The sequence below is a fragment of the Glycine max genome, chromosome 14, assembly GCF_000004515.6.
Source record: "Glycine max cultivar Williams 82 chromosome 14, Glycine_max_v4.0, whole genome shotgun sequence".
Classification (NCBI taxonomy): Eukaryota; Viridiplantae; Streptophyta; class Magnoliopsida; order Fabales; family Fabaceae; genus Glycine; species Glycine max.
Window position 1 is genome coordinate 41,699,424 of NC_038250.2, and position 9,036 is coordinate 41,708,459.

At 37.6% G+C, this 9,036-nt stretch overlaps 1 non-coding gene across 1 annotated transcript; it reads right to left on the reverse strand.

Moving 5' to 3' along the window:
- Positions 1-4,266: 4,266 nt before the first annotated feature.
- Positions 4,267-4,373, reverse strand: LOC112999469 (small nucleolar RNA R71). Its single transcript, XR_003264656.1, has one exon. It is a non-coding gene; the product is annotated as a small nucleolar RNA R71 (small nucleolar RNA).
- Between the last annotated feature and the right edge of the window lie 4,663 nt (positions 4,374-9,036).

Here is a 9,036-nt window from a genome sequence, read left to right on the forward strand (position 1 = left end):
GGGCCAGACATGTAATAGAAGGTAGGTACTGAAAGAAACAAACTAACAAAAGGCTCTAGTCAATCATATGAAAACACTCAGAAAGCCGAGGAACTTTTACCTATTTTTGCACCTTTCTTTTCACTTATACTTTTGATCCATTTTTCCTTCTCTCTTTTTATTTGCTTTGGGGTAAACTTTATTTATTTTATTATTATTGTCATTAACCCCTTTTTGTTTTTTATTTCACTTGAGAGAAGTAATTAGGATTCATTCGCCGACACAACCCGTAATGTACATTAGCTAGTTCCCCATTTTTCGTCAATTGAACTTGTTTTGAGTAGGTAATTCAAACCTAATTGCCGGTATAGATAGTATTGAAGGTGCACGAATGAAGGTGATTGACAAACGTCAAATTTATCAGATTTTCATATGCATTTTATGACATTTATTTGGCATTTTAGTTAACTTTAGGCCTTGTTTTGAATCAAATTAGCTTTAAATTCAGTTTTGACTTTGTCTTAGGTACAATTTTATGTTTTAGTTATTTTTAATGAATCTTTGATAGTTTTTAAGCAAAAAGAAGTCGTTCTAATAGGAGTTATAGAGGCCCAAAATCAGCAAAAAGTTATGGAAAGAGAAATTGCAAAAAATTAAAGATAAAAGCTAGGAAAATCAAGAGCAAGATATTTTTCAAAGATAAATCATCTGAAGAAGAAGATAATTACTTGAATTAATTAGAGATATTATTTTTTTGTAATTTCATGTGATTATCTCATTAATTAAACTTAGTTATAATTCTATAAATGGGAGGCTAGACATTCATGGTAACATGCATAAGTCCCGAGTAGTTCTTAAAATTATATTTTAGACTTCCACCTACTAGACGTCTCCATTATTCCATTAGATATTCTAGGTTTCATTGTATTATTTTTATGAGTGCAACTCCTTCCACATAGGAGAGGAAAGGATGAACCTTGTTTCGCTTTCATTCTATAAATTCAATACTTCATCTTGAGTTCTTTATTTGTTTTTGTACTTAATGCTTTTATTTGATTGACCATCTTATAGATGAATTCAAGAATTGACTTGTGCTTTGGTGAGCCTCGTTGAAACCTGGACATGAATCAAGTACTTATTTGGGATTATCTCTAAGGATAGAATAATCTCGGTTAAGCCTTGCTAATTCTCAACCTTTAATGCTTATTACTTGTGTCGGTGTGTTCAAGGGATTGGATATCGGGCAAGTAGTTTAGAATCTACGACCATGCGAGAGCTGGGTAGAATACATTAGTGAATTGAGGATGAGCATGAAATATGAGTAGAGAATTGTGAAGTTACAATGGATCAAGCGAATTCCAAGTTCAAACCTAGACATTCATTCATCAAGATCGATGTTGCCATCCAAGTCTAGTATTTCTATCATTACTTAATTATTTTTTTATTACAATTTATTTTGTTATTTATTTCATGATAATCACACAAAAAATAAAAAAACCTAGTTATTAGTTAAATAATTACATGAAATCCCTCCTTTATTCCTTTGGGAGACTACCTGGATGATAGTTCAGTTACTACATCATGATTGGGTTACACTTGGCTTTAACCTAAAGCTCACCAACATGGCTCTACAATTTGCCGATGGTTCTAAAAAGAAAGCACTCTGGAAAGTGGTAAATGTGATGATAAAGGCAACTCATTTAACATTTATAACTGATTTTTTTGTCATATATATATATATAGGAGGACCAACAAGTTCCAATCATTCTAGGAAGATCCTTCATGAGAACCGTTCATGTAACCATCAATGTTCGTAAAGGAGTGATGTGCCATCATTTTCTCCTATTTTGTAACCCTTTTTGTCACCATTTTAATTACTGATTAAACTTAATTGTCAAATTAATTATGCAGTTTTATCATTTGGGCCTACTGGATTAATTTTGTGTTTTTAATTTAATTTCAGGAGAATTATAAGCAATTAGGCTAGAATCCAAAATTTGGCTTGGACTTGAAGAGAGCAGACTATTTTATTCTACCAAATCTTATCTTATATAGATTTTATCTCATCTAGATATTATTTCATCTAGACTTTATCTTATCATATCTAGATTTTATCTCATGTAGATATTATTGCATCTAGATCTTATCTTATCTTATCTAGATTTTATTTTATTTATGGGCTTGGACTTAAAACAAATTTGTAAGCTTTGGGGCTGAGAACATATATAACAACACCAAGGTTCTAGTTTGAGCTATCTCTCTTTTTCGTTTTAGAGAGAAAGAATAATTTTACGTTTTGCAAGTCCAGTTTTTACTATTTATGTAGCAATAAAATTTCGTTTCCTACTTCAATCTACAATTTCGTTTCTACTGATTAATGGAAGGCTAAGTCTCCAGCGTTTTTTTCTCTTGAGGATCAAGCACAACTCTCTTTGAGGTTTTATTATTTCTATTGAATTCTGATCAGTTTTTCCTCTTCACCAATTACTCTATATTTGTTGCTATTAATCCATGCATGCTTAGTGCTTGATTAATTGTCTCTACACTTAATTTACGTTCATGCTTAATGATCAATTTGTTCATGATTAATCGGTGTATGTGTTGCTTAATCACATAATGAATGCCTTATGTTAAATTTCTCTTAGTAATTCAATTTAGGGTTGGATTAAGTGGTTGAATTGATAAATGATAAATCCTCGTAACTTAGGATAAGAGACTTACTTGTGAATCAAGGGGAAATAACATGTTTTAATTTTTTAATTTCTAATTCAAATTTGTTTACTGTTTAATTTACAAAAACAAATAACCCACCCAATTCGTTACTGTTTTATTACTATCTGTTATGAACATTTGGTTGATCATTGCTCGTTGGGAGACGACCTAGGATTCCTTCCTAGATTCTGCATTTTTAATGTTTATTTGATTCAGGTATGGCCTCGATCAAATTTGGCACCGTTGCCGGGGAGCAGTGGGCACCGTTGCCGGGGAGCAGTGGGCCAAAGGTTCATAATAGTGTTTAGTTATCTTATTTTGTGTAGCGTTCGGTTTTGCATTTCAGTTGCATTCCTTGTTTAGTGACTTTTTTAGCGACCGTTTTAGTGATAGATTCAGCGACTGATTCAGCCTTTTGTTTTGTTGTGAACAGTGCTAAACTGTGATTAGCGACTAGGAATTAGTGATGGATTTTGCAATTTAATTAACGATTTTTGTCTTGATAGTTAAAGTTTTTATTTTTGGCTGAATTTTTGTGTGGTAGCTTCTTTTGATCCATATTTTGTGTGAAAAATACTAGGAGCACTTGGTGTGGCATTATTTGAGAGAGACAAAAAATTTTGGAACTTGTTTTTAGCAAAACTTAAAACGGCCATAACTTTTGCTCCGGGTATCAAAACGACTAATATTATATATGCATTTGGGGTAGAAAAAAATTTCCCATACTGTGGGAACTGGCTAAAGCCAGTTGGGGACTGCCAAACTCCAAAAACCATCCGTTTACTAAGTTTTATTTTTTATTTTTCAAGTATTATTGTCCTATCTTTCTAAACTTTGCTTAGGTAGTTTTCATAGTTAGACTTTGAATTTTTGTTTGAAAATTTTGTGCTATCTTTTCATGATTTTAGGGTGTTCCTCACAAAATTTCAACTTATTTTGATATCGTTTGAGTTTAGCTGTAGTTTTACCCCCTTGTTAGGTGTTGTTGAGAAACACATTATTTGCTGCATATAGTGCATGACTAGGAGCAATCCAGGTGATTTACAACCCTTTGATCCTGAAATAGATAGAACCTTTCATAGATTAGTTAGGCATAGTGTGCATCTTGGTCATTTTGTGCATTTTGATCATTTTGTTGAGGGTGATTCTGAATATTCTAATTTTGAGCATTCCACTACTAATTTTTATACTAAGAACATGGCTCAACCTCCACCTCGTGAGAGGACTCTTAGGGAGATGGCTGCACCTGATTTCACTTATGAAAGCTTGTGCATTCAATATCCTGATGAGGGTGTTCCATATGTTCTCAAGACTGGACTAATACATTTGCTGCCCAAGTTTCATGGTCTTGCAGGTGAAGATCCTCATAAACATCTTAAGGAGTTCCATATTGCTTGTTCCACCATGAAGCCCCCTGACGTCCAAGAAGATCATATCTTTCTAAAGGCTTTTCCTCATTCTTTGGAGGAAGTGGCAAAGGATTGGCTATACTACCTTGCTCCCAGGTCTATTTTCAGCTGGGATGACCTTTAGAGGGTGTTCTTGGAGAAATTCTTCCCTGCATCTAGGACCACTGCCATCAGAAAAGACATTTCAGGCATCAGACAACTTAGTGGAGAAAGCTTGTATGAGTACTGGGAAAGATTCAAGAAATTGCGTGCAAGCTGCCCTCACCACCAGATTTTTGAGCAACTCCTTCTTCAATATTTCTATGAGGGACTTAGCAACATGGAGAGGAGTATGATTGATGCTGCTAGTGGTGGAGCTCTTGGTGATATGACCCCTGCTGAAGCTAGGGATTTGATAGAGAAGATGGCTTCCAACTCCCAACAATTCATTGCAAGAAATGATGCTATTGTCCTTAGAGGAGTCCATGAGGTGGCCACAGATTCATCTTCATCTACTGAAAATAAAAATTTTGAAGGAAAACATGATGCCTTGGTCAACCTAGTAACTCAGCTTGCCATGAATTAGAAATCTACTCCTGTTGCAAGAGTCTGTGGTCTATGTTCTTCTGTAGATCACCATACAGATCTTTGTCCTTCTTTGCAGCAATCTGGAGTCAATGAGCAACCTAAAGCTTATGCTGCAAACATTTATAATAGACTTCCTCAACAGCAAAACCAACAACAGCAGAATAATTATGATCTTCCAAGCAACAGATACAATCCAAGTTAGAGGAATCATCCAAATCTGAGATGGACAAGTCCTCCACAACAACAATAGCCTGTCCTTCCTTTTCAGAATGTTGTTGGTCCAAGCAAGCCATATGTTCCTCCTCCAATACAGCAGTAGCAACAACAACAATCACAACAAAGACAACCAGCAACTGAGGCTCCTCCTCAACCTTCCTTAGAAGAGTTAGTGAGGCAAATGACCATCCAAAATATGCAATTTCAGCAAAAGACAAGAGCCTCCATTCATAGTCTGACAAATCAGATGGGGCAGATGGCTACTCAGATGAACCAAGCTCAGTCCCAAAATTCTGACAAATTGCCTTCACAAACTGTGCAGAATCCGAAAAATGTGAGTGCCATCACCTTCAAGTGCCTCCATCAGTAGCAAAATTTGCACCTAAACCTGTCAAGCTTCATTCTACACCTAAAAAAGAGGATGAGATAGTTGCACAAAAGAGAAAGCTTCCTAAAAAAAAATTTCATGCAGGTGGACCTTCTTCTAGTAATTCTGACTTACAGCAGCCTCCCATCCTTCTTCCATTCCCACCTAGAGCAATTCCAAACAAAAAAATGGAAGAAGTGGAAAAGGAGATCTTGGAGACATTCAGGAAAGTAGAGGTGAACATACCTCTGCTAGATGCCATCAAGAAAATTCCAAGATATGCCAAGTTTCTAAAGGAGTTGTGCACCCACAAAAGGAAGCTCAAAGGCAATGAACGAATTAGCATGGGTAGAAATATGTCAGCATTGATAGGTAAAGTTGTTCCTCACATTCCTGAGAAATGTAAGGACCCAGGTACTTTCTATATACCTTGCATTTTCGGGAACAGTAAATTCGAGAATGCCATGCTAGATTTAGGAGCATCAGTTAGTGTCATGCCTCTGTCCATTTTCAATTCTTTATCTCTTGGACCTTTGCAATCTACAGATGTGGTGATTCATTTGGCGAATAGAAGTGTTTCTTACCCCGCAGGTTTCATAGAGGATGTGCTGGTTCGGGTTGGTGAACTTATTTTTCCTGTTGATTTTTATGTTCTTAATATGGAAGAGGGATTTTCCCATGGTTCAGTTCCAATTATTTTAGGCAGGCCATTTATGAAAACAACCTAAACCAAGATAGATGTTTATGTTGGCACATTGTCTATGAAATTTGGTGATATTATTGTTCATTTTAACATTCTTGATGCCACGAAACATCCATCTAAGGATCATTATGTTTTTCATGCTGAGATAATTGATCAGATTGTTGATGATTGTATGTTTGATTTTGATTCTCTTCATGGTAAGAAGCATCCATTTTTATCTGATCTGCACACTTGTCATTCCTTATGCATTGAATCTGAATTTGAGTTTGAATTTGAACTTGTATCTAATTTTTATGCTAAGAATGAATTTGAATTTGAGTCTGGTTCTGACTTTCTAGGTGTTGTACCTCTTGATGTTGATTTTTTAGAGTCAAAATGCACTAACCATGTTGTAGGAAGTACATATACTTCTGACTTGCTTTATGAGGTACAGGCTAAGGAACCTTCTTCTTCTCCTACCCTGGTTCCTCCCACTGTTCAGCCACCACCCACACCAGAGTTGAAGCCCTTACCTGCAAACCTCAAATATGCTTACTTGGAGGACAAGGAAAAATTTCCAGTGATCATCTTTGCCTCCCTCACTGCTGAGCAAGAGGAGAAGTTGTTGCTAGTTCTCAAGAAGCACAAGAAAGCCATTGGATGGACTTTAGTAGACATGCCTGGTATTAGCCCATCTACATGCATGCATAGGATACTTTTAGAGGATGGAGCTAAGCCAGTGAGGCAGCCACAGCGGAGACTCAATCCGGTTATTCTAGATGTGGTGAAAAAGGAAGTGACCAAGCTCTTACAAGCTAGAATCATCTACCCCAGACAGCCAGTGGGTGAGTCCAGCCCAAGTGGTTCCTAAGAAGACAGGCCTCACAGTGATCAAGAATGAAAAAGATGAGCTTATCCCCACAAGAGTGCAGAACAGCTGGCGAGTCTGCATTGATTATAGGAGGCTGAATCAGGTAACCAGAAAAGATCATTTTCCCCTGCCTTTCATTGATCAAATGCTTGAGCGCTTGGCAGGTAAGTCTCATTACTGTTTTCTTGATGGTTTTGTGGTTATTTACAAATTCATATTGCTCCTGAGGATCAAGAAAAGACCACATTCACCTGTCCCTTTGGCACTTTTGCCTATAGGAGGATGCCCTTTGGCCTATGCAACGCCCCAGACACTTTCTAGCAGTGTATGCTTAGTATTTTCAGTGACTTTTTAGAGAGTTGCATAGAGGTGTTTATGGATGATTTTACTGTTTATGGATCCTCTTTTGATGCATGTTTGGATAGTCCGGATAGAGTTCTTAATAGATGCATTGAAACTAACCTTGTGCTAAATTTTAAAAAATGTCACTTCATGGTATAACAAGGTATAGTTTTAGGGCATATAATTTCCAGTAGGGGCATAGAGGTAGACCCTGCAAAAATAGATGTTATTTCATAATTGCCTTACCCCTCTTGCATGCGAGAGGTTCGTTCTTTTCTTGGTCATGCAAGGTTTTATAGGCGCTTTATCAAGGATTTTAGAAAAGTGGCCCTTTCATTATCCAATCTACTGCAAAAGGAGGTGGAGTTTGATTTTGATGACCAATGCAAATAGGCTTTTGATTGCCTCAAGCGTGCGGTGACTACCACCCCTATCATTCAAGCACCTGATTGGACAGCCCCATTATAGCTACTGTGTGATGCATCCAATTACGCATTGGGGGCTGTACTTGCTTAAAAGATTGATAAGTTGCCTCGGGTGATCTACTACACTTCCAGAACTTTGGATGCTGCTCAAGCAAATTACACTACCATAGAGAAGGAGCTACTAGCGATAGTTTTTGCTCTTGAAAAATTTCGTTCATATTTGCATGGTACTCGTGTTATTGTTTATACTGACCATGCAGCTCTGAAGTACCTATTGAAGAAGGCTGAATCAAAGCCTAGATTGATCAGGTGGATGCTTTGGCTCCAAGAGTTTGATTTGGAGATCCGTGATCAGAGTGGCGCACACACCTGAGTAGGATTGAGCGTGTGTTTGAGGACTCACCCATTCGGGATGATTTTCCGGATGACCATTTGTACATTTTGTATAGTATTTCTGATTCCTTCCCCAGTCCTTGGTTTGCTAATATTGTGAATTATTTGGTTGCTTCTGTTTTTCCTCCCTCAGCATCTAAAACTCAACATGATAAAATTAAGAGCGATGCTAAGCATTATATTTGGGATGACCCCTATTTGTGGAAGTTGTGTAGTGACCAGGTTATTAGGAGATGCATTCCAGACCATGAGATTGACTCAATCCTTCAATTCTGTCATTCTTCCGCACCAGGTGGCCATCTTGGCATACAGAGAACAGCTCGCAAGGTGCTTGACTGGGGTTTCTATTGGCCCACCATCTTCAAGGATGCGTGGAGAATCTGTAGCACTTGTGAGCCTTGTCAGAGAGCAGGCGACTCACTTTCATGGAGACAGCAAATGCCTCAACAACCCATGTTATTCTGTGAGGTGTTTGATGTTTGGGGTATAGATTTTATGGGGCCTTTCCTTGTCTCTTTTGGTTTTGTTTATATTCTCCTTGTTGTTGATTATGTTTCAAAATGGGTGGAAGCCAAACCCACCAGAACTAACGATGCTAAGGTTATTATGGATTTTGTTAGATCTAATATGTTTTGCAGGTTTAGAGTCCCTAGAGCCATCGTTAGTGATCAAGGCACCCATTTTTGTAACAGATCCATGTATGCCTTGCTCAAAAAGTATGGGGTCGTGCACAAAATTTCCACACCATACCACCCCCAAACTAATGGGCAGACTGAGATTTCAAACAGGGAGATAAAAAGGATCTTGGAGAAGATTGTGCAACCGAACAGAAAGGATTGGAGCACCAAGCTAGATGATGCTCTTTGGGCGCATAGGAATGCCTACAAAGCACCCATAGGAATGTCTCCTTATCGGGTTGTCTTTGGCAAGGCATGTCATCTTCCTGTAGAGATAGAGCACAAAGCCTACTGGGCTGTAAAGACCTGCAACTTCTCTATTGATCAGGCTGGAGAGGAAAGGAAGTTGCAACTAAGTGAGCTAGATGAGATTCGTTTAGAAGCCTATGAGAATTC